The sequence below is a fragment of the Eubalaena glacialis genome, chromosome 7, assembly GCF_028564815.1.
Source record: "Eubalaena glacialis isolate mEubGla1 chromosome 7, mEubGla1.1.hap2.+ XY, whole genome shotgun sequence".
NCBI classification, from domain to species: Eukaryota; Metazoa; Chordata; class Mammalia; order Artiodactyla; family Balaenidae; genus Eubalaena; species Eubalaena glacialis.
This window is the reverse complement of record NC_083722.1, coordinates 84,514,139-84,532,513: the sequence shown is the minus strand read 5'-3', so window position 1 is coordinate 84,532,513 and position 18,375 is coordinate 84,514,139. Positions and strand designations below refer to the sequence as shown.

The 18,375-nt window shown below is 39.3% G+C and overlaps 1 protein-coding gene and 1 long non-coding RNA gene across 13 annotated transcripts in view; one reads left to right on the top strand and one right to left on the bottom strand.

Moving 5' to 3' along the window:
* LOC133094772 (uncharacterized) overlaps positions 1 to 2,533 on the bottom strand; it is a 75,078-nt gene extending 72,545 nt beyond the window's left edge. Inside the window, exon 1 of the long non-coding RNA XR_009701499.1 lies at positions 2,493 to 2,533. This is a non-coding gene — a long non-coding RNA (uncharacterized LOC133094772). The remainder of the gene's footprint in view (positions 1 to 2,492) is intronic.
* A 164-nt stretch (positions 2,534 to 2,697) lies between these two features.
* Positions 2,698 to 18,375, top strand: part of FHIT (fragile histidine triad diadenosine triphosphatase) — a 1,499,836-nt gene continuing 1,484,158 nt past the window's right edge. For 11 of the 12 annotated variants that reach the window (XM_061195478.1, XM_061195467.1, XM_061195479.1 and 8 more), the window contains exon 1: positions 2,698 to 2,826. The gene's annotated coding sequence lies outside the window, so the exon portion shown is untranslated. Of the gene's footprint in view, positions 2,827 to 2,923; positions 3,065 to 18,375 lie in introns of those variants that run through there. The other variant, XM_061195464.1, reaches the window with a different exon arrangement.

Genomic DNA, 18,375 nt, shown 5'->3' with positions numbered 1-18,375 from the left:
AAGCTCTGATCACCCCGAGCAGTAACATGCTTGATAGCGCACTTTCTTTGTCTGTCTTCCCTTCCCCATTTCACTTTCCTATTCTCCCACTGCAGTTTCCTGCAATTACCTCCTAAATAAACTACTTGCACTTGAATACTTGTCTCAGGATATATTTGTGGGAGAACACAAACTAAGATGTCATCTCCAGGTGATTACTAATGAAGCTGCCGATCAGACAGTTATCTCCCCACTGATTATCTCGGCACTTAGATGTCCTGAGTCCAAGGCAAGTGCCATATCTTTTTTTTTTTTTTTAATTTTTGAATTTAATTTTTTTTTACACAGCAGGTTCTTATTAGTCATCCATTTTATACACATCAGTGTATACATGTCAATCCCAATCTCCCAATTCATCACACCACCACCACCACCCGCCACCGCTTTCCCCCCTTGGTGTCCATACGTTTGTTCTCTACATCTGTGTCTCAATTTCTACCCTGCAAACCGGTTCAAGTGCCATATCTTAAAGCTCTCTGTGAATGTATATATTGCCGAAGGTCATGCCAATCAGACAGCATCATTCACAGCTGAATATGCATATGTTCATAGTAGGTTGCCAGACAATGGTTTAATAATCATTAGACACCACTGTTTAGATCCTAAGTATGTTCATGATATTTACCTTTTGATTGCTAAGTAGGAGATGTAACGATTATAGGCTGATACTTTCTCAGGAGAAGAGTCTAGTTGTTGAGTTTCCAGTTTCATATGGTTCAGTAATTTCTTCCACATTTAGTCTGGCTGCTGACATTTGTGTTGAAATCGCTCATGCCAATCAGCCTGAGAAAAGCTGGGACTGCTTTTTTCTCATAAAAGCTAGAAAGAACTGCTGTATTATAGGAAACAACCCCAAATTAACGGAAGATTAGGGTAGGAAGCCTGGACAGGGGTTTTAATCCCTGTGCATGAAATTAGTCTGTACACAAATTGATCACATTTCTGCTGTTTTAACTGCAATTGTTTTCAATTTCACCTAGTTATTCACAATTCTCTATTATTTTATGTGGCCACAGTGTCTGTGTGATGATCTGGAAACTGACCATAATCCACTGTGACATTCTCTGAGTCAAACTTCCTAAGACATCAGTATTTCACACCAGGACATTTTGTAGGACACCTCGCTACTATCTGTGGGGTTCAAACATCAGAAAGGATGTGAGATCTAAGACTTGGTGTAATCACCTGCATGTAATGAAGCAGGCCAAAGAAAAAAGTGAGAGAAAAAAAAAGAAAACAAAAGGAAATGGTGTCAGGGAAAGTAGGGACATATCTAAGTGTTTGTCCAAGTGTAATTGCTCTTTGTTTCTCTCTTTTAAATGTAAAAGATGACTGGCAAATGTCTCTTTTTCCTTCGCACTAGGATTGGGAGGAAAGAAAAGGGAAGGAGGCAATCTTGAAGAAGAGAGGTAGCTATAAGAAGCAGCATGGTGTAGTAACAAGAGTCTGAAGGCCAGGATTCTAGTCCCTGTTTATGAGCTGTATGCCTTTGTGAAATTATTTAGCTGTTCTGTAATTTTCAGTTGCATTTTTTGCAAAATTATGTTTGCTTCTCATCCTCCACTAGACCAGGAGCATCTTGAGGTTAGGAACTGAGAATGATTCAATTTCTCCAGCACCTACATGGCACTGGGCACAGAATATACTGAATGATTTTGAATTTAAAAAGGGAGCAAGCACAAGGGCCCCACGGTGTTCAGAGATGAACTGAATTGATCTGCACCAAAGAAAGGGAGAATAGAGAATAATTCATTTAATTATTCGAAATACATTTACTGAGTGCCTATTATATATATATATATACTATATGTAATACATATAGTATGGGTGTATATATATACTATATAAAATATTATAATAGAAATTTTATAGTATATAAACATATGGATTATATATAATAAATTTAAATTAAAATTTATAATATAAAATATACTATATATATTATAGATACTATTTATACTTTTAGGTGCTAGAAACACTGCAGTGACCAGAAAAAAACCCCATATCTACAACAGATCTTTCATTCTAAGGGGCAAGATAATAAAAAAGATAAATTATATACAATGCTTGGTTAAGGACAAGAGCTAAGGAGAAAAATAACACAAAAAAAGAAGAAAGGAATGGACAGGGGAGTCTGTGGTTCAATTTTAGTTAGGATGCCAGGGAAGGCGGAGTGCAGTCATACACCGGTTCAAGTAAGGCCTGTGAGCCCGCGTGCTGAGAGAAACAAAAGAAAGGAAGGCTTTAGGAATCAAAAAAGATCCAGAGTGAGGAAACGAAGCGAAAGGAAATTCAGACAGTGAGAAACAGTGAGGGGGGGGTAAGTTGAGCGCGTCTGGGAGAAAAGAAGGAAGCAAAAATGCAGCACAGCCTAAACAATCATGTTACTTTTTACATTTGGTAAAAAAGATTGTGTGGATTACGACGAAATCCCTTTCTGAGGGGATTCTCACCTCAGCTTCTTTCCAGAGAGCGACAGTGTTTCCCGCCCCCTAAACAGGGATTTTTGTCATTATGGCTTTTGATTGGCCCGGTGTAGGCACGTGCTCTGCGCCTATTGGCCCGCGCGTCTGTCCCCAGACGAGTAGCCATGTTGGGTCCCTTTCCCCGCCGCGGGGCCGTTTGGGAGTTGTAGTCCTTGCTCCGCTCCGTCCAGTGGAGGGACTTTTTGCCCTCTGCTCCCGGGCCCCTCAGGCAGCCACTCCCGTGGGCACACGCCCAGGAGCTGCTTCTGCCCCGTGCTCGCTCCCTCTGCCTTTCACTTCCCAGCTGCCAAGATCTTGGAAGGTAGGGGCGGGGGCAAGCCCAAGTCGACCAGTGTTTCTGTGGCGCAGATCCGGGTTTCCGCGCGCGTCTGGTCATTACTCCGGCGGTCCAGTGGAGCGGGGACTGACTGGGTCCACGCAGCTCGTTGGGAGGTAGTGGGAGGTCTGTCGGGAGGACCCTCCCACCTCACCGAACCTTCTCACGGCCAGTTCCTGAGCACCGGCCCTAACCCTAACCCGCCCCTCCTCCGCCGCATTTTGTAAGTGGGTAAACTGAGGCATGGGGGCATGCCAGCGGTTCCAGGGACGCCCCAGCTCCTGGCTCTGGTAGTGTAGTTGGCACTGGCCGCTTCTGGATTTTTTTCAGTTTTATTGTCAAGTAGCAGGACTCTCTGCCCCAACAGATGTGTGTTAAACATACAGCTCTGGGTTCCCCAGGAGGAGGGAGGAGGGTTTGAACAAGTGTCCAGGAGAGGAGCTAAGCAGGACACGGGGAAGGCAATATTTTGGGAGAGAATTTTACATTTGGTATTGAAAAGACACAAAAAAATAATTCATTATGGCGGGAGAAATCGGTACTCTGTTGGACTGCCTTACATCTATTTTATGGCTTAATGTAGTTTTTATATGAAAACATGCGGGGATTTTTAAGTTGTGTTCATGTGGGAGAAAAAGGCCGGTTAGTGGAACTGGAGCTGGATTTGCAGCTTCCTCACTAGGATCAAATTCTGCCTCTGCTGTATGACCAGCCACTCACAGTGCTTACCGGGGAAAAAAGAACAACGCTCCCTGCCCAAGTGGCCCAAGGAGCTGCCAGGAGCTGAAATCTAGATGAAGTCTTGCTCGTGAAAGTTTGCCACATGCAAACTTACTCCTTTATTATTGTGCGTCTCTCAGAACTGTGCTTGGGATCATCATAGAATACAGCCAGTGGTCATGTTAGAAAGGCTCTGACCCTTGCTGGGTCCGGGACTACCGAAAGCGGCCCCGACTCGCACCTGTTAAGGTCCTGTACCTGAACTCTCCATTTTCTGGCGCCATCTTACCGCCGGCGGCCCGGGCCACGGAGGCTTCTGGGAGTTGTAGTCCCGCCCCTAGTTTCCCGGAGGGCTGGTACTCCACCTCCCAGCGTGTCATTTGGCTTGGCGAGGTGTCTCCTGGGAGTTGAAGTCTCACTTCCAGCAGTCCTTTGGAGCAGCCCCTTGATTCAGAACTACAAATTCCATATGGCCCTGCGTTCTTGGCTTCCTGCCCTGCGTCCACTAGCTGCGAGCCGGGTGTAGTGAAGTATGTTTAGTAAAAATGTGTTTTTGTTGTGTTTGATTGCATACGCTCTTCCAAGTACTACGTGGGGGTTTATTGTATACGCTTTTCTAAGTATCTTAGAAAGGAATTGTGCATGCTTTCAAGCAGTGCTAACACTCAACAGTTTACAGAGCATGTTCACACTGTCTCTTAATACTGTATCTCCCATTTGTAGGTAAGAAAAAAACTTGAGAAGACGATTTGCACACGGTCACACACCTAGTAATAAAATGTAATATATGTTTTATAAATAAATAGATATTACATTTAGTTATAGTTTAAACCTCTCAAGAGCTATATGAGAGAAATAGCCATTTTCATATGCATTTTCCAAATTAGAAAACTAAGGCTAGGAAATAGGAAAGTTAAGCAACGTGTCGAAGTTAACTAAGCTAGTGAATAGAACTACCGAGATTGTAACCCAGTCTGCTTGACAGACTCTGCTTAGAAAAAGACTCTATCTTATGGAGGTGGAGGGAGCCCGAGCTTTCTGAGTACGGAATTTGGAATGTTTCCACTATACCATGTTGCCTCTGTAGTTAAACACTGAACGATAGTGCTGCAAAAACCTTTGAGATCATTTAAATCTAAGGCAAAGATCTTGGAACAGTTCCTGGCATATAGTAGAGGTTCCACAAATGTTAGCTATATAGAGTTTTATAATACCTTTATTTTAGAGATGAGGAAACTGGTGCAGGTGGTGAAGCAGTTTGCCCAAGGTCACACAGCTGGTCTGTGTCAGGGATGAGACTAGACCCAAACGTCTTGTTTCCAAGTCCAGGGTTATTTTCATTCTACCAGCAGACAGCTAGCAGGGACGCCATATGTGAAGCTGTTTAGATAATGGTTTCTCTCCTAATTTGTTCTTTCTAGGCCACAGACCAGGACCAATTGTTGTAAAGTCTCTTTTCTTATTATTGGTAAGGTTGTAATATTTCATGAATTCAACAAGTGTTTTCTGAACATATAGCTTATCTCTCTTCAGGTACAGGGCCTCATGGATGAAAAGTAGCTAATGGGTTAGGGCTAGAAGGACCTTATAAATCATCTAATCTAACTTTTTCATTTTAAAAATTAGGGAATTGAGGTGCAACATGATTCACAGCCTTCATCTCATGCCCTTGTGTCAGAAGCATTCTGTTTCTGCAAGGAGGCAGGGTTCTGGAGGCCTCATAGTCCTGTATGTGACCTTTCAGGCTCATGCTTTCTTTTAGTATCCTTGTCCTTGCCTTATTCCTGTACATGTTTGGTGGAATGCTTTAGGAAATGTTTCTGTGTACATGCAGCTATCTTTCTTTTAATGTACATGCAGCTTCAGTATGTTGCATTTGTATTTCGGGAATTAGTCTTGTCTTGGCTCCCAATACTCTTTTCTCTTTTGTCCTGTAAGACACGAGAACAAAATCTGACATTGTGTTTGCATTCACATATGTTAAAATCTAACCCTCTAATATAGGGTAACATAAATGAACACATGAGTTGTTTGAATTATATAAAACTTTTGTTTTAGAAGACACATTGGCTCTTTCAATTATGTATTCACAGATAATAAAGCAGATTACTCTCACCTCTTGTGTGTGAAAGATGATTTCTACATAATTAGATAATAAAGTAGCAGTTTTATAAATTACTGGCTAAACGTTCCTGAGATAGTCACTATGGGAGATGTTCTCCTGGTCACCCTCTGTCCCACCAGCACTCTCCTAAATGACAGTCTGATCAGTCAGCTTCCAGCAAAGTGCCTGACCACTAGTAGACACGGAAAAAGTATTTGTGGAATTGCATTCATAAGCACCTTTGAGCTCTATTCCCACATTTCCCCCCTGAATCTCAGTTTTCTCTTTTAATGCAGAAAGGCAGCTTTGAAATACAAGCTGTAGCAGGTTACTTTCACTGTCTACATTGCAGAGAAAAATCTCAGCTTTTGAGGTCATCCTCTGAGGGACTGTTGCTTTGGGAATGTCCAGGTCTGTGACTTCTATGGTGAGAGAGTGATCCAAATAGCAAAACATAGAGAAGCAATAGAGAGTGGTAGTCTGAAGGCCTATGACTCAAATCCCAGCCCTGCCTCTTAGGCATGTTACTAAGCCCTTGGTTTCCTCTTCTGTAAGACAAGGATAATAAGCATTCTACCGCATAAAGTGATGATAAAGGTTAAATAAGATAGTGTGTTTAAAGCTTTGAGCATGTCAGGTGCTCAATAGCTTGCATTTAATAGATGAATAGATCTCATTTTTGTCATTATTAATGTAAACGTGTATATGAAAATATATTTACTCAGGATTTAAACTGGAGGCAGATATCTGTTTTATAAAAGGATCTGTCATTTGTTTTCTTAGAGTAGCAAGCTTGGCCATCACATATAAACTATGAAGTTAACTGCAACTCTTGATAATCCATCTTGTCAGCTCAGTGAAAACTGTCTTGTGTAGGCAGAGAGATAGTGAAGCTTTTGGCTCTGCATTGACTGGTGAGAGGTCCCTGATCTCTGGTTTCATCTATATATTAAATCTTGGGTTGAAAAGCAGTCAGTAGGGCCTTCTCTCCACTTCTAGAAAGGACTGGGCCTATCCCAGGAGCCTCAGGGTTAAAGTGAAGCAGTTGTCATCCAGCTGGTGAGTAATCCCGGGGCAGTGGCTATGTGGACACGGCAGTGCTTCTTTCTAAAGGTGACAACTTCAGTAGCCATGAGGTTACTGATAGAGAGGTGAGTTACAGAAGAGGGGTGATGCCGGGGACAGGGAAGGAGAAATGAAATGAGGATCATAGCAAGAGCAAAGAGCAGATGAACGAAGGAAACAGTTGAGGCCCTCAGTCGAGTTGTCTTAAGTATGTATTTATTGAGCACATTTATCCTGCTCCTAGCTCTGTGCCAGACACTGCACTGCTATGCATTGGAGATACAGCCTTGAATGTGGCTGACATGGAGGTGGTCATGGTGGTGGGTTGTGGTATATTCTAAGCAGGGAAGAACTTGAAGGAAAGAAGCAAGGAAGGTAGAGTGTGTTGGGATTTGATGAGCAGAAAAGTCTTTGTGCTTGGGTTATACAAATCACTGAATGGGGGAGGTGGGAGAGATGAGGCTGCAGAGGCAGGCATGGGTGATATTATGCAGAGTCCAGTTATCTGTATGGTAAAAGAATTTTGGACTTTATTCCAAGGGTATTTGTGGAACCATTTAAAAGTCTTAAGTGGAGAAATAAAATTATTGGATTTGTTTTTTAAAGACTTTGGATGCAGTATGGATGATGAATTTGTGAGAAGTAATAATGTGGGAAAACCAGATAGTCCTGCGTTTCTTTAACTTTAATGTGCATATGAATCGCCCGCTGATCTTAAAATGTGGAGTCTGATTCAGCAGATCTGGAATGGGCCAGAGATTCACTGTTTCTAACAGGCTGATGCTGCTGGTCTATGGACTATACTTTGAGTAGCAAGTACTTAGGAGACTCTTCAGTGTTCTAGGTCAGATATAATGGTGATTAAGAGAATGGACTCTAGAGAGCAGAAGACCTGGATTCTAATCTTGGTTTTTCCACTTATTTGCTGTGTGACTCTGGGGAAAGTGAGGTAATCTCTTTGAGCCTCAATTTCCTTATTATCTGTGAAAGGGGGGTAATAATTTCTATTGCTTTAATCATGTTTTAAATTTTCAATGGGGTCACCCTTGGAAAGGGTTACTGTGCTTAATACAGTAATTGGCACTCAGTAAATGGTAGCTTTGATTTTACTCTTATGGTTATTAGTAAAAATTATAATATTATGCACCCTGCTCCACATTTCCTTGTTTATCACGTTTTGAATACTAGGTGGAATAGATTACTTTTAATTCTACTGTTTTTGCTTCTGTCTCACAGGTGAAGTGCTGAACTTTGTAAAAATTTGAACATTATGGGCAAATAGATTTCTCTCAGCAATTGAGTCTCTTAATTTGATGGAAAAAAATCTGGGATCCTGAAAGTACCATCTTATATCTGATTGCAGGAACTTGAGGCACCTTGCCTTGCCTTGTAAATTTATTTAGCCCAAATATAGTGCCTCCTTCTTTACATAATTTTAACCTGTTTGGATTGTTCTCCAACCAGTGATTCTCAACCCTTGTTGCAAGTTAGAATCACCTGGGGCTGGTCCCATCCAGATAAATTAAATCAGAGTGCGGGAGGGGAGGCAGGCGTTGATAATTTCTTTTTTAAGTTTCCCAGGTTATAATGAAGTGCATCTAGGATTGAGAACCATTGATTTTAAAAAACATAACATCACAAAATAAATCAAGTACAGTCTAAGGGCCTGGGTGGGGAATGAAATATCTGGAAGGTAGCTGAAGTCTTTGGGAGTGAAAAAGATAATAAGCCTAGTCACAAATCTCTCTTGGAATCTGATGAACTAACTGTAGGTTGTGCCCTGGGTTACCTTTGAGATTACTTACTAGGACATCCCCGTTCTAACCCTTTTTATCTCTAGCTGTGCTTACCCTACTCAGGATTCTCCTTAATGTTGAGTTTCAGACTGCTTTTCTCTTTCTGGTATTTAGTTTGTTCCATTCCTCAGAACTAAAAAAAAAGTTATTAACCCATGAAAACCATGTTCAAAAGAAACTGACTTACATGTTTTCATGAGCTGTGGCCATGTTATTGAAAAGGCTTAAACTATTGTTCAGATAAAATACAACCCATTTTTACTAGTAACATTCTTACATTCTAATTCAGTAGTTTAAAAGGAACCACTTCCAGAGAGGCTGCCAATTATAAAGATGGGTTTCTTTCTGTCTTTTTTTTCTTTAAAATTACTTCCATCTACCATTTTAGGGTGGAACAATTAAGCTAATTTGATTAAATGCCTTTAATTTTCTGGATTATCCATAATATATAGGACCCCTTTCCTTAAAAATTTTTTTCCTCCATAGAAAATGTGTATTCTTATGTTTGTATCTGAATATATATATATTTTCTTCATGAAAGTAATTTCTATTTTTTATTGAAATATAGTTGACATACACTATTATGATAGTTTCAGGTGTACTACATAATTACTTGATATTTTCATCCATTATGAAATGATCACCAAGATAAGTTGAGTAACCATTTGTCCACATACAAAGTTATTGCAATATTATTGACCATATTCCTTATGCTGTTTATTACATCCTTGTGACTTATTTCTTATATGGCTGGAGGTTTGTACCTTTTAATCCCCTTCACCTATTTTGCTGACGCCCTCACCCATCTGCCTTCTGGCAACCACATATTTGTTTTCTGTATCTATGAGTCTGTTTTTCTGTTCTGTTTTGTTTGCTTGCTTGTTTTGTTTTTTCTATTCCACATATAAGTGAGATAATGCAGGATTTATCTTTCTCTGCCTTATTTCACTTAGCATATCTTCTAGATGCACCCATATTGTTGAAAATGGCAAGATTTCATTTTTTATGGCTGAGTAATATTCTGTTTGTGTGTGTGTGTGTGTGTGTGTGTGTGTGTGTGTGTATCACATCTTCTTTATCCATTCATCTATCAGTGGACACGTAGGTTGCTTCCATATCTTGGCTACTGTAAATAATGTTGCAATGAACACTGGAGTACATATATCTTTTCAAATTTGTGTTTTTGTTTTCTTTGGGTAAATTCCCAGAAATGAAATTGCTGGATCGTAAGGCAGTTCTATTTTTTAATGTTTTGAGGAACCTCCATACTGTTTCCATAGTGGCTGCACCAATTTACAATACCACTGACAATGCATGAGGGTTCCCTTTTCTCCTCATCCTCTCCAACACTTGTTATTTGATGTCTTTTTGATGATAGCCATTCTGACAGGTGTGAGGTGGTATCTCATGTTGTTTTTATATGCATTTCCCTGATGATTAGTGATGTTGAGTGTCTTTTCATGTGTCTCTTGGCTCTCTGTATGCCTTCTTTGGAAAAATGTCAATTCAGGTCCTCTGCCCATTTGTTAATGGGTTGGTTTTTTGTTGTTGTTGTTGTTTTTGATGTTGAATTGCATAAATTCTTTGTATATTTGGGACATTAACCCCTTATCAGATATATTGTTTGTAAATATCTTCTCCCATTCAGTAGGCTGCCTTTTCATGTTGTTGATAGTTTCCTTCACTGTGCAAAAGCTTTTTAGATTGATGTAGTCCCATTTGTTTATTTTTTTTTAATGTTTCCCTTGCCTGAGGAGACATCTAAAAAAATATTTCTAAGACCAATGTCGAAGAGTGTACTGCCTCTGTTTTCTTCCAGGATTTTTATGGTTTCAAATCTTACATTAAAGTCTGTAATCCATTTTGAGTTTACTTTTCTATATGGTATGAGAAAGTAGTTCAGTCTGATTCTATTGCATGTAGCTGTCCAGTTTTCCCAGCACCACTTGTTGAAGAGACTATCTTTTCTCCATTGTATATTCTTGCCTCCTTTGTTGTAGATTAACTGACCATAAGTGTGTTGGTTTATTTCTGAGCTCTCTATTCTGTTCCATTGATCTATGTGTCTGTTTTTGTGCTACTACCATACTGTTTTGATTACTGTAGCTTTCTAGTATAGTTTGAAATCAGGGAGTGTGATTTGTTCTTCTTTCTAAAGATCATTTTGGCTATTCAGCGTCTTTTGTATTACCTTACATGCTTTAGAATTATTTGTTCCAGTTGATAGAGATTGCATTGAATCTGTAGATTTGCCTTGGGTAGTATGGTGATTTTAATGATATTAATTCTTCCAATCCATAAGCGTGGTATATCTTTCCATTTGTTTGTGTCATCTTCAATTTCTTTCATCAGTGTCTTATAGTTTTCTAAGTCTTTTACTTCTTTGGTTAGATTTATTCCTAGGTGTTTTATTCTTTTTGATGAAATTATAAATGGGATTGTTTTCTTAACTTCTCTGATACTTCACTGTTAGTGTATAGAAACGCAGCAGATTTCCATGTATTAATTTTGTATCCTGCAGCTTTACCAAATTCATTTTTCAGTTCTAATAGTTTTTGGTGGGCTCTTTAGGAATATACATGCTTACCAAAAAAAAAAATATATATATATATATATACACACACACATATATAATTAGGTATTATATATATTTTATATACATAAATATAATGAAATCTGCAAACAGTGACAGTTTTATTTATTGCTTTCCAATTAGATTCCATTTATTTATTTATTTATATTGTCTTATTGTTCTGGCTAGGACTTCCAATAATTTGTTGAATAAAACTGGTGAGAGTGGATATCCTTGTCATGTTCCTGATTTTAGAGGAAATGCTTTCAGCTTTTCACCACTGAGTATGATGTTGGCTGTAGGTTTGTAATATATGGCTTTTATTATGTTGAGGTATGTTCCCTCTATTCTCATTTTGTTGAGAATTTTGGCCATAAATGGATGTTGAATTTTGTCAAAAGCTTTTTCACAAACTTGTAATAATCATATGACTTTTATTCTTCAATTTGTTAATATGGTGTATCACACTGAATTGTGGATGTTAAGCTATCCTTGCATCCCTGGGATAAATCCCTCTTGATCATGGTGTATGATCCTTTTAATATATTATTGAATTCGATTTGCTAATATTTTGTTGAGAATTTTTGCATCTATGTTCATCAGTGGTATTGGCCTGTAATTTTCTTTTTTTTGTGTGGTGTCTTTGATTTTGGTATCAAGGTGATGCCAGTCTTATAGAATGGGTTCAGAAGTGTTCTATCCTCTTCAATTTTGGAATAGTTTGAGAAGGTTAGGTGATAACTTTTCTTTAAATGTTTGGTAGAATTCAACTTTGAAGCTGTCTGGTCTTGGACTTTTGTTTGTTGGTAGTTTTTTTAAAATTAGATTCAATTAATTGGTGTGTTCATATTTTCTATTTTTCCCTGATTTAGTCTTGGGAGATTATATTTTTCTAGGAATTTATCCACTTCTTATAGTTGCCCATTTTATTAGTGTATAATTGTTCATAGTAATCTCTTTTTTTAAAAAATATTTATTTATTTATTTGGCTGCATCAGGTCTTAGTTGTGGCACGTGGGATCTTTGTTGCAGCATGTGAGATCTTTTGTTGCGGTGCATGGGCTCTTTGTTGCAGTGTGTGGGCTTCTCCCCAGCTGTGGCACATGGGCTCCAGGGCACGCGGGGTCAGTAGTTGCAGCACGCGGGGTCTAGAGCGCGTGGGCTTACTTGTCCGTGGCATATTGGATCTTAGTTCCCTGACTAGGGATCAGACCTGCATCCCCTGCATTGGAAGGTGGATTCTTAACCACTGGACCACCAGGGAAGTCCCCATAGCAATCTCTTATCCTTTGTATTTCTGTGGTGTTGGCTGTAACTGATTTTATTTATTTGAGCTTCTCTCTTTTTTTCTTGATGAGTCTGGCTAAAAGTTTATCAAGTTTGTTTATCTTTTCAAAGAATCAGCTCTCAGTTTCATTGATCTTTTCTATTGTTGTATTTAGGCTTTATTTCATTTATCTTTTGCTCTGATCTTTATTATTTCTTTTCTTCTACTAACTTTGGGTTTTGTTTGTTCTTTTTCTAGTTCCTTTAAGTTAGATTGTTTATATGAGATTTTTCATTTAATGTTTTGACATCATATTTTACATCTTTTTGTTTTGTGTATCCCTTAACTACTTATTGTGGAAATAGATGATTTAACTACTTTTGTCTTTTAACCTTCATACTGGCTTTGTAAGTGGTTGATCTACTTACTACCTTTACTGTAACTTCACCAATGAGATTTTCCTTTTCATTATTTTCATATTTCTAGTTGTAGTCTTTTCTTTTCCACTTAGAGAAGCTTGTTTAGTGGTGGTAAACTCTTTTAGCTTTTGCTTATCTGTAAAAATTTTTTTTTTAATTAATTCAATCACTGATAAGTGTTTATTGAGTACATATTATGTGGCAGACATTGTGTTGGGTGCTTGAAATAATGGTGCTAAGCTTGGGGATAATTATTGCTGTAGCAGGCAAATTAGCTCCCTAGTATCTTTTTTTAAATTGAAGTATAGTTGGGAATTCCCTGGCAACCCAGTGGTTAGAACTCAGTGCTTTCGCTGCGGTGGCCTGTGTTCAATCCCTGGTCAGGGGTACTTCCCTGGTGGTCCAGTGGTAAAGAATCTGCCTTACAATGCATGAGATGCGGGTTCAATCCCTGGTTAGGGAACTAAGATCCCACATGCTGCAGGACAACTAAGCCCAGGCGCCACAACTACTGAGCTTGCATCCCTCAACTAGAGAGCCTGTGTGCCGCAAACTACAGAGCCCACGTGCTCTGGAACCCGCGCGCCACAACTAGAGAGAAGTTCGCGCGCACACCGCAACGAAAGATCTCGCATGCCTCAAATGAAGATCCTGCGTGCTACAACTAAGACCCAACACAGCCAAAAAAAAAAAAAAAATTGAACTATAGTTGATTTACAATTTTGTGTCACCTTCAGCTGTACAGCAAAGTGAGTACAGCTGAGTTAGATATATACATATATATATATACACACACACACACACACACATACACACATATATGTATATTTAGATTCCTTTCCATTATATGTTATTACAAGATATTGAATATAGTTCCCTGTGCTATACAGTAGGACCTTGTTGTTTATCTATTTTATATATAGTAGTGTGTATCTATTAATTCCAAACTCCTAATTCATCCCTTCCCCCCACCTCTTCCTTTTGGTAAGCATAAGTTTGTTCCCTATGTCTGTGAGTCTGTATCTGTTCTATAAATAAGTTTATTTGTATCATTTTTTAGATTCCACAAATAAGTGATATCATATGACTTACTTCACTTACTGACTTACTTCACTTAGTATGATAATCTCTAGGTCGCTCCTTGAAGAGAACCTCTACAATTGTGATTATCCTCCCATATGTGGGTTGCCCACCCAGGAGTGTGGGTCTGGACGGGACTGCATCTCCACCTCCACCCCTCCTACCCTCTCATTGTCACTCCTTCTTATATCTTTAATTGTGGAAAATCTTTCTTGCTAGTCTTCAGGTTGTTCTCATAAGTAGTTGCTCCGTAAGTAGTTATAATTTTGATGTGTCTGTAGGAGGAGATGAGTTCAGGTCTTCCTACTCTGCCGTCTTGGCCACACCCTTGAATATTTATACTTAGAACTTTATATCCAGTTTTCAGGAGGATTCTTGGCCTGAATTTATATTACCCTCTACCTCAGTTTCCTTTTTCAGCATTTCCTAAGCTTCTCTGCTCACTAGAAGGTCATTTCACAATGTAGTAGTTTTATTTTTCTACTGTGTTGACTTAATAGAGAGAAAAAGAGAAAGACTGGGAAAAGTGTTTTTGCTGGCGGGTTTAATACAGTTTAAAAATTACATATTTTGTGGGAATTTGCATGTATGCCAAGGTTTTCTTGTAATGATAAATAAGTAGGCATAGAAAAAAAAATTGAGAAACTGGTTAAGAGGTTCACAAAAGGCGCTCGTTGACAGTATTCTGGAACTTAAAGACTCTTTCTGAATCTTTTTATGTGTTTATTAGTGTTGCTCATTATGGATTTACCTCTTTTTATTAACAATCAGGTTTCCATGAAAATTCAATGTATTTTGCAGTTTCTCAGGCTCACAGCTATCGGAGCTAAAACCCATCATAGATAATGTGGAAGTATCAGTGCTTCCTCATGAGGTTTAATGCATGCGTATTTTAGTTGAGCATAGGCTGGAGGAGAGTATGGTCTACAGTCATTTAATCACTGAAGTTTGTAGTATGTGATATGGACAAAATTTTTATTTTTTGCAGGACTTGAAGGCTCCTTTGCATGTATTCAGTTTTGAAAAAATAAAAAAAATCCTCACTGCTGTCTCCACATTTACTGCAGGACAGTACTTGCTTGGTTGTGCCAGGAGATGCTTGAGTGATACCTAGAAGCTGGAGTCTGTGTATGTGCTTGGAGCCCTGAGGACAGGCAGAGGAATCTGCTGGAATAAGGTTGTTTTTCTCAACCCTGAAGCACTGGCAGTCTCTGTCCTACCTCTCCCAGGAATGAACCTAGTGAGGGAAGAGGTTGTGATCTGCAGGAGAGCAGGGAAAAATGCGCGCGTGACAAATGTGGAGGGTATGGAAGAGGTATAACAACAAGAAGATGGTTGGGTGGAAGGAAAGGGAAGGTTTTTGTTTTTTGTTTCACAAATATGTATGTGAATGGTGCCCTCTGGAGTTGTGCTGGACACAGCTTACATGGCTCTGTACACAGAGAGGCCTGATTAATGGGAGGTGCTGATACCTTCATAAGTGGGGAAGTGATACTGGGGATACAAAAGCAACAGGTGGCCACTGCAGTTTGAAATCCCAGTTGCTGGGTTCTGCCAGCTGAGGGGGTAAAAGCAAGGACAGGAAGCTTCAGCAGCCAGTGGCCACAGATAAATCTACAGCTGAGGACCTCTCTTGGCCCCTCTATGCAGGACAGAAAGCTTCCTCTAGTCTCTTGAACTTCCACAAGGCAACAGACCAACATCTCCTTGGCCCAGAAGAATTAGCTGCATTTGGCTTCCTAGTGCAGATGAAACAGCTGGGTCTAACTCTTACGGGTCAGGGCCTGGCTGGGATTATATGCACGGGTGGTTTGACCAGAAGCTTCTGCATTTCTGGCTAGCTTCTGGGTGATGCAGATGTGGAAGATGGGTCACACTTGGAATAGCAAGGTTCTAGTTCTTTGTGGCTTCTACTATGTTGCCATTCTGTTTTTTTTTTTTTTTAATTGAAATATAGTTGATTTACAATGTTGTGTTAACTTCTGCTATACAGCAGAGTGATTCAGTTATACATATATATACATTCTTTTTTTAATATTCTTTTCCATTATGGTTTATCACAGAATACTGAATATAGTTTTCCCTGCACTATACAGTAGGACCTTGTTGTTTATCCATTCTATATATAATAGTTTGCATCTGCTAACCCCAAACTCCCACTCCATCCCTCTCCCATCCCACTTCCCCCTTGGCAACCACAAGTCTGTTCTCTGTGTCTGTGAGTCTGTTTCTATTTCATAGAATTTCATTTGTGTCATATTTTAGATTCCACATATAAGTGATATCATATGGTATTTGTCTTTCTCTTTCTGATTTCCTTCACTTAGTATGATCATCTCTGGTTCCATCCATATTGCTGCAAGTGGCATTATTTCATTCTTTCTTATGGCTGAGTAATATTCTATTGTATATATGTGTCATACCTTCTTTAACCATTTATCTGTCAATGGACATTTAGGTTGTTTCCATGTCCTGGCTATTGTGAATAGTGCTGCTATGAATATAGAGGTGCTTGTATCTTTTTGAATTATATGTTTGTTCAGATATATGCCCAGGAGTGGGATTGCTGGATCATATGGTGACTATTTTTAGTTTTTTAAGGAACCTCCATACTGTTCTCCATAGTGGCTGCACCAACCTACATTCCCACCAACAGTGTAGGAGGGTTCCCTTTTCTCTACACCCTCTCTAGCGTTTGTTTGTAGACTTTTTGATGATGGCCATTCTGACTGATGTGAGGTGATACCTCATTATAGTTTTGATTTGCATTTCTCTAACATTGATAATTAGCAGTGTGGAGCATCTTTTCATGTACCTGTTGGCCATCTGTATTGTCTTCTTTGGAGAAATATCCTCATACTTTTTTATAGCTTTTATTTCATCTCTAATTTTTGATCAATGCCTCTCTTCCCTCTCAACTGTAAGCTCTATGAAGGCAGGAATAGTGGCAATTTTGCTCGTGCTGTCTCCCGAGCATGTGGTCCCTGTGTGGGGTAAGTGGTCCATGTCATATCCCTTACTTAGAATTCGGTGTTGCACTTTGCACAACACCTTGCACTTTACCACACTACTTCTAGGCCATCCTCTATTACTTCTTTGGTTAGCCGAGTCCTGGTTGCATTGGGAGTATAGGTAAGTGAAATCTACAGAAGATCGCAGACCTCAGCCCTCTTACCATTTCTCTGAACATGTACAGCAACCCATTTCCTCTGTTTATTGGCGATAATGCCTTGTTTATTGCATTAATATTGTCTATTTTCCCTCTCGAGAAAGTTTGCTCCCCAAAGGCAGGGACCTTATTTGTCCTATCCCCAGGCCTGTGATAGACAGAATGAGTTTTGTCTCCTCATTGCCATCAAGACCTGAAGTCTGGGTCATCCTGAGGCTGCTGCTCCATGCAGATGGGTCATTAATGTCATATAGCTAATAGGAACTTTCAGATGCTGGGAAGTCAAGAAGGGGCTCATAGGGAGGGAGTAGAGAGAGGAGGCTGCTGTCTGGCGCTGAGCACTGACTGCTGGCTTTGCTTCTCATTAGCCGTGTAATCATGAGCAAAGTACTCAACCTCTGTGCATCTTGTTTTTCTGTAAAACAAAGATGATACTACTACTTAACTCTTAGAGTTATTGTGAGGATTCAGTGAGACTGTTGATGTAAAGCCTGCCTTGCACAGTGCCTGATGAGTGGTCAGTGCTCAATAAATATTCCCTGTGGTCAGTGTCATTAAACCTGTTATGTTGCTCTGTCTACTTGCTGGCAAGTAGTTATACGTGTGCCAGTTTTCAGTTTGAAGATCACAGCTAGATCTTTCTCATAGTATTGTGTTATTTGGGGAAATCTCATATTTGGCTATGAAATAAATGTAGAGGCTAGCAGTTCTGGCCATATGAAGTTTTCTGAAAACACTGGTGAACAACAACCCAGGATTCAGCACAAAAAAGTAAATGCTCGTTGATGTTAAATACAAAGGAATATAACTCAGAAAACAAACACATCTATCATACTGGAATATATAAATGCCTCTCATAAACACTTAAGATTCTCATTAGTCCAACATCAGAAAAATGATAAATATTAATATTTGTCATCAAAGGAAAGCTTAGAAATCAAAGCAGAGTAAACAACTGTTGTATTTCAAGGATTGCATAATACTAAATGAATTTTAATTCAATATCTCCTAAACTATTTTAAAGATTTCTCTATATGACAGTTTATTTTTATCCAGTACACAAACTAGGAAAGATGTGCATTTAGTCAGAAAAGATTCAAGGGATTTGCTGATTCAAAGACCTGGGCTCTGTTGTGTTTTGTGTCTATAAAAGAGACCCACATGTGCCTAAGCCAACCTCCTTCTCCATTGATCTCCATCTATTTTAGGAGAATCATATTGGAAATTGGCTCTGAGTAGATTATGAAAGGGCACTGGGTGCTTTCTGCCTTTGCTGTGGATTCTTTCCCCCAAGCTTCTCTATTCTTCCCAGTTCTGAATGTGCTCGGAAGCATGTACGGCA